General features: G+C 41.3%; 1 pseudogene; it reads right to left on the bottom strand.

The window, feature by feature from the left end:
- Positions 1-413: 413 nt before the first annotated feature.
- On the bottom strand, positions 414-510 carry LOC122425933 (annotated as a pseudogene).
- Positions 511-7,634: the final 7,124 nt, after the last annotated feature.

Consider the following 7,634-nt stretch of genomic DNA (forward strand, 5'->3'; position numbering starts at 1 on the left):
GCATCTTTAATAGGGAGAAATGACTTCAATATATAGAAAGAAGCACAAACAACTTGTTAGTCTTCAAGCCATGGCTTCCAGAGGTCCCTGAGGCTCCACTGCTGACCATGCCTTCCTAAGGATGGAACCTGCCTTCACTGGCAGCCAAGAGTCTTACTTAACTCAGGTTCTTTGGGGTCAGAGAGCCTGAGAGCCCAATAATGTCTTTGTTCTTGACCGCTTGGCCATTTTATCTCCAAACCTCAGCCGTATGTGTGTGTAAGTCATGTTTGACTCTTTGTGACCCCCATGGACTGTAGCCCGCCAGGCTCCTCTGTCCATGGGATTCTCCAGGCAAGAATACTGGAGTGGGTTGCCATTCCCTTCTCCAGGGGATCCTCCCAACCCAGAGATCAAACTTGGGTCTTCTATACTGCAGGTACCTTCTTTACTGTCTGAGTCACCAGATATCAGATAGTAAACTAAGAACAGATACTGCACTTGATCTTAGCCAAAAGGCTGAGAAGCAATGTCACCTGTAAGATCAAGTAAATAAGTCCTCATTAAATTATTACTAGGACTGAAAATGTGATTTGAGTAAAGTGACTAGCCTGGTGCTGTCCCCTAGCAGGTGTTTAGCAAGTGTTCCCCTTTTCCTTCATCAGAATCACTACAGCTTCTTAACTTGGCTCCTTACCACCTGGGTCTCCTCTCCTCCCTTCCATCCTTCACATCCCAGCCAGACAAGTCCTCTTAAATCAGCTATGAGTGTACCATGGCTCTTCTCTCCAGTTCAAAGGAAATCAAAACTCCTCTATCTGGGTTGTAAGATTCCATAATTTTCTTTTCTAGTCTTCACAACCAAACCAATTACTGAATATTATATCAAAAAAAAAATGAAAGAAAGTGTTAATTACTCAGTCAAGTCTGACTCTTGTGACCCCATGGACTGTAGCTTTCCAGGCTCCTCTGTCCATGGAATTCTCCAGGCAAGAGTACTGGAGTGGGTGGCAATTCCCTTCTCCAGGGGATCTTTCCAACCCAGGGATTGTACCCACATCTGCTGCATTGCAGGCAGATTCTTTACTGTCTGAAAGGGAGAAGACTTTAAGCAAATAAACTATAATAAATGGCATAAAGAATTATGTATGTTTCTTTATGCCATTGCTTATATTTTATTTGCTTAAAGTCCTCTCCCCTTCCATTTTTTCCCTATAAAAAGTTGTCCTGTCATTCAAAGACAAGCCCAAAGATCAGCAAACATATGAAGACTGTCTGCTAATCTCCTGGTAACTGATGGAGCCATCTCTCCTCTGTTCTGTCATAGTCCTTATGTGTTTTCCCCTCTTGTATATGTGTGAATATGTCTTCATTTTCCTACTAACATGAGAACACCTTGAGATTAAACTTTAGGCAATATAATCCCGGGATCAGCATCAGAGGCTTTGGCGTCAGACATCTAAGGTTTAAATCCTGGTTTTACTAGTTCTTAGCTGAATGACCTTAGGGAAAATTTGATTACTCTAAGTCTCACTTTGCTCCACTTTAAAATGGGGTCATAATTTTAAAGGAATACATTATGAGGAACACGTTAGACAGAGAGTGTTAGCAGAATATCCGAATGCAAAATGTTCCTTGTTGAAAGAGTACTCTAATTTTTAAGAGGATGTTTTAATGAATAATTAGGTCCCATTTATCTCACCAGAGCATGACTACTGCTGGGAAGATTTGCATGAATGGTCAGTTCCAGACAGATCCAGGTGATTGATCCAGGCACTGTATGGAGCTAACATTCATTCATTCACTTTCTCACTCCTGCATTCTTTCAATATCCACCTCTTTATAGAAACTAGGAGTCAGCCAGGCTTTATGTTAGAAGTTTGTCTAAACCACACGTAAACAATGTTTTTAAAATGTTCTGACATTCGTGAGGATTGCAGCTCAGAGACTTGTTCTTTTGCAATGGGTTTCATCTCTGGGTCTACAGGGTGTGATAAATGTTACCATTTATCAGCAGGTATAAGTTGATTGCTTTTGTTCACTATTTCTGTTAATTTTCTAACAGATCTGCAGTCGATATAAATACCTTTAATTTATGAATGAGGAAACTAGAGATTAGAGTTTAAGTAGCATGCCCAATGTCACTGAGTTAGCCATTAAGCTAAAATTTCATGACAGTTCTGTTGACTCCAGTGACCACTTCCTTCCTCTCTGCTGTGTGGCCTTCGATTTTGTGCCACAATTTCACAAAATCAAAGAGTCCAGGAATCTAAAGGTACCACTTCCTCATGCTATATATAGAGAAAAACAGGTCCCGTGAAGCCAACAGAGTTGCCTAAGGTCCCCAGCTAGCCAACCAAATTCCAGCATGATGCGGCCTCTCCATGTGGAAGAATGGCATTGACATTTTTATTTCTGTTAGATAATTTTGGTCTCTGTGTCAGCTTATACATTCTCTAATTAATAAGCCCCATCTGCTGACCTCACCGTCTGTATTTACACACAAACCAACGTCAGCAGTCACCATGGGCCCAGCAGCGGCAAGTGACCTTCCGCTCAGGTGACATGCACAAGCCTTGTGACCTCACTTCTGCCTGAGGACGTCACACCTGCAAGGCCGTCTGCATCTGACAAAGCTGTAAACGGCTTGAACTTTGCCAAGTGGAGCTCAACTTTCTCTTTCAACCTTTCCCTAAGAGGCTGTCCCACTGCACTGGGAAGAGTTATTTCATTTGAAGGCTTAAGACTCCTACGGCCTCAACAGTAGTTAGATTTTAACATGTTTAAATATGAGCGATAGGGGCTAAGTGCTCCAGCAGTAGCTCGCCCTTTGATGTTTTAAAAGGACACCAGAGGCTGCTCTGGTCGTGTGCCCCAGCTGCTCATGCAACGCTCGACCAGCTCATCAGAGCATCTTGCCACTTAACTGGGTAATGACAGGGAGCCACTTTACCAGTAGTGATTGTTTTATGGCTGCTTTCTTCCCTTCAGCTCTAACCTGAGGATCACAACTCAGAAACTGGTGCTCCCGCAAGGCAGACCGCTTCCCTGGGTCTAGAGGGAGTGAATAGACAGAAAATTTCTTATACCTTCAAAATTACTGGCAAATTTCTTATGTATCATATGGGGTGGGAGGTAGGGATTCCTGGCCAAGTGGTTGACCCAGTCTCCCCAATTGGGATGCTTGTGAACAGACATCTCAACTGAAGATACAGAGCTCTTCAAAAGCTCACCCACGTATTTATTATTTCCAAAAGAAAACTTAGTCACTCAATTGCACTAAGCTGTACTGGGTGTCTTTATTTTACTTGCTAGATTCTTGCAGTGATCTTAAAGGGAAAAGGAAATAGCCTTTTTTTTAGAGGTGCACAGCTGTTCAAATCGCTGAAGTTAGTTTCCTTGGTTCTACACATAAGGGTTTAAAATGATCATTAGATGCAAAGTACTGTATTATAACTGGGTGAGAACTGATCATCTGACTAGTAATTGATGAAAAGTGGAAGAGGCAATAGGAATAAAACCTATTGCAAGAGGTTTTGTTGTTTTATTTAAAATATGATCAGAAAAAATACATTATTTTACATGCTCCCATGCACTGTAGAGCGATACTACACGTTGAAGCACGGATTTCACTTAGCAAGCAAACATTGTGTGATATCCTGCCACCAAGAGTTCTGCAGGCAGACTGCCTGTGTTTGCTTCTTGACTCGGCCACTGTGACCCTAAGCATGTGGCTTTTCCTGGGGGATTGTTTCTTTATCAGTTATGTGATAAAATAAGAGCATCTTCGGGACTTCCGTCCTGGTGGTCCAGTGGTTAAGAATCCTCTTTACAATTCAGAGGACATAGGTTCGATCCCTGGTCAGGGACCTAAGATCCTACATGCCCTGGGGCAACTAAGTCTGTATGCCACAACTAGAGACCTTCACAGAAAGGTCCCACAGGACAGACAGAAGCCCTGACATGCAGCACCTGAGGCCTGACACAGCCAGGTAAATAATTTTTTTTTTAAAGCACACTAAACCACATGCAGAGAAGGCAATGGCACCCCACTCCAGTACTCTTGCCTGGAAAATCCCATGGACAGAGGAGTCTGTTGGGCTGCAGTCCATGGGGTCACTAAGAGTCGGACATGACTGAGTGACTTCCCTTTCACTTTTCACTTTCATGCACTGGAGAAGGAAATGGCAATCCACTCCAGTGTTCTGGAGACGGTGGGCTGCCGTCTATGGGGTTGCAGAGTTGGACACGACTGAAGTGACTTAGCAGCAGCAGCAGCAGCAAACCACATGGGCTGTAGTGAGGATTTCCCACTCCAGCAAGAATACTGGACTGGGTTGCCATTTCCTTCTCCAGGGTGCTTTCCGACCCAGGGCTCAAACCCGGGTCTCCTGCATTGCAGCTGGTCTCCTTCCTTGCAGACAGATTCTTTCTACTAGCTGAGCCACCAGACAAGCCCACTATGACCTCATCTGAAATAATCACAGCTGTGACAACGCTATTTCCAGAGAAGGTCACATTCTGAGGTCTGAGCATGAGGACATCAACGTATCTTTTTTGGGGGTACCCAATGTAACCGAGGTCTTCCCAGGTTGCTCAGTGGTAAAGAATCCACCTGCAATGCAGGAGACATGGGTTTGATCACTGGGTCAGGAAGATCCCCTAGAGAAGGAAATGGCTCCTCACTCCAGTTTTCTTGCCTAGAGAATTCCATGGACAAAAGAACCTGGCAGGCTGCAGTCCATGGAGTCAGAAAAGTTGGACATGACTCTTAGTGACTAAACCAACGTAACCCATGATAGCAACAGTTTATCGATTTTTATGGGCTTCCCTTGTGGTTCAGCTGGTAAAGAATCCGCCTGCAATGCAGGAGACCTAGGTTCGATCCTGGGTTGGTAAGATCTCCTGGAGAAGGGAATGGCTGCCCATTCCAGTATTCTGGCCTGGAGAATTCCATGAACTGTATAGTCCATGGGGTCACAAATAGTAGGACCCAACTGGGTGACTTTCACTTTCATTGATACATATATGTATACCCTATAATTAAGATAATTAACATTATAAGCAGTCAAAGATTACTGGATCCAGGTACTCTTGACATGCCTTGGACCTTTTATTTAGGGGAGTGGAGATGCAGAAAGAGAAACTATGCAGACTTTGGCCTCAAGAAGTTCATATTGTAGTACATATCAGTTGTCTTAATCTGTTTATCTCACAGAGATGGAAGAAACCTATTATAAAAGAAATTATCTCTTTGCATTCATTGTCAGGCATTATAAATACTAAAATTTGTGGTTCTGAACTCCCACAAAAGTTTTCTAAGCTCCTTTCTGTTTGGTTCCAGCCCCACAAGGCTGGTTTTGATCCTGGTCAAATCCTTCCCACATGTGGGTCTGGGTGTTTATCTCTGGGGTCCTTTTCAACTGCAATGTTCTATGATTCTCTTATAACTTATTGTGTGCATGATCATATTTCCAGTTTTTCTAAGTCATGTTTAATGCCTTTGCCTGCTCTCGTTTTGCTTACTCTTCCTGTTCAAAACTTCCTTTAACTGCATTGAAACAGTTGTGTTCTGACTATATTTTCAATCTCGGTAAAATTATGCTTATACTAGTGTTTGTTTCCTGATGACTCCTATGAGAAACTTCTGAAATAATTTGAAAATAATTGATTTTCTCCTTTACTACATAAAACCTAGTTGGGCAATTACAAGGCTGTCTTCAGCAAGAAAAAAAGTACAAAACTAGAAACCTTGTTTGATTTTTCCTGCTTTCTTATAGTGTAGAGTTGGTATATCTAAAGAATTATGATTCCTACTTATGTGAATAAAACAATGCCTTTTCTTTGAGATACATCCCAAATTTTTATCTCTTAGCTCATAGGATGCAATATTTCCATTTGAAATTTCTTAAGATGAAAATGTAAATTGAGGCACCCAGCAAGATTGTTCTAAAGGCAAAATTCAAAATGATATGACTAAATTATTGCAGAAGCAGACAGTTTCTATAATTCTCTGTGTGGCAATTTAAATTTTGTGTTATTTGGTTTTTATCCAGGCACTTGCTTCTACTTTGTTTCCTCCACCCTCTCTTCCTTCTTTTTAAAAACATGCTATTAATAGGAAGGAATCAAGTGCTCAGAATGTCATTCTTTTCCTAAAAGCCTATCAAGGCTTCTCTTGTATTATTCAGGTGGCTCTGAAAATTCACCTTCTCCACCAAAGTGTCCTTAATTGAGTTAAATTCAATGAATATTATTGATTACTTGCTATTTTCCAGGCAGCAGGCTGGTATCCTGAAGACACAAAGAAATATAATGTGTGTCATCGTCTGTTCAGACTGCGAAAAAGAAAAGAAATAACATGAAAGCTTTGCTGATCTACTCCGCCTGCTTCAGTGTTCTGCTCCCAGAGCTGCTCATCACTGTCCAAGTCTCTTAACTCTTATTTAGCATCCTTTAAGTGGCTGGTCCCTGAGACACCAACAAGCGAATAACACCCTCACAGTTGTTAAGGGTAAAATACTCTCATACATAAAAGAAGAATAACAAAATGAACCACTTTTTGAGTTCCAGGAAGACAGCACACACAGATAAATATGGTAGGATTTCAGAAATAGGAGACACCAGTAAGAACCGGGGCAATAAAACAGCAGAGCCGTCAAGGTCAAATTCATTCTAGTCGAGGTGTGGCAGAATTTAGGAATTTGATAAGTCTCCAGGCAGGAGTATTTAGCATGGGAAAACAGTAGCAAAGGTACAGTTTGTGTGGGGGAGTTGGGGGGAGAGGTTACCATGGGGAATAAAGGAGACTCCCCTGTGGCTCAGGCTGGAAGCTCATGTACAGGATTCAAGATTGACAGAATAGGAGGTTTGCACCCCTTATGAGAGAAAACATTTCTTTTTCTATCCTGTTCTTTTAATTGATTTTTATTGACATATAACTGATTTACAATGCTGTATTAGTTTCAGGTACAGAGCAAAGTGGTTCAGTTATACATGCATATATATCTTTTTTTTTCAGATTTTTTCCCTTATAAGTTATTACAAAATATTGAGTGTAGTTCCCTGTGCTATACAGTAGGTCCTTGTTGGTTATCTATTTTGTATGTAGTAAGCATATATATGTTAATCCCAAATTCCTAATTTATCCCTCCTCCATTTTCCCTTTGATAACCATAAGTTTGCTTTCTGTGTCTGTGGATCTGTTTCTGTCTTGTAAATAAATTCATCTATATCATTTTTTTAAAGATTTCACATGTAAGTGATATCATATGATATTTGTCTTTGTCTGGCTTACTTTGCTTAGTATGATCATCTCTAAACCTACCCATGTTGCTGCAAATGGCATTGTTCAATTCTTTCTCTGGCTGAGTAATACTCCAGTTGTATCTATGTACTATCTTTTTCATCCCTTCCTCTGTCAATGGACATTTAAGTTGCTCCCACGTCTTGGCTATTGTAAATAGTGCTGCAGTGAACACTAGGGTGTGTGTATATTTTCAAATTATGATTTCCTCCAGATGTATGCCCAAGAGTGGAATTGCAGGATCATATGGTAGCTTTACTTTTAGTTTTTTAAGGAAACTCCATACTGTTCTCCACAGTGACTGCACAGTGACATTCCTGCCATCCATGCAGGAAGTTTCCTTTTTCTC

The sequence above is a fragment of the Cervus canadensis genome, chromosome 23, assembly GCF_019320065.1.
Source record: "Cervus canadensis isolate Bull #8, Minnesota chromosome 23, ASM1932006v1, whole genome shotgun sequence".
NCBI lineage: Eukaryota > Metazoa > Chordata > Mammalia > Artiodactyla > Cervidae > Cervus > Cervus canadensis.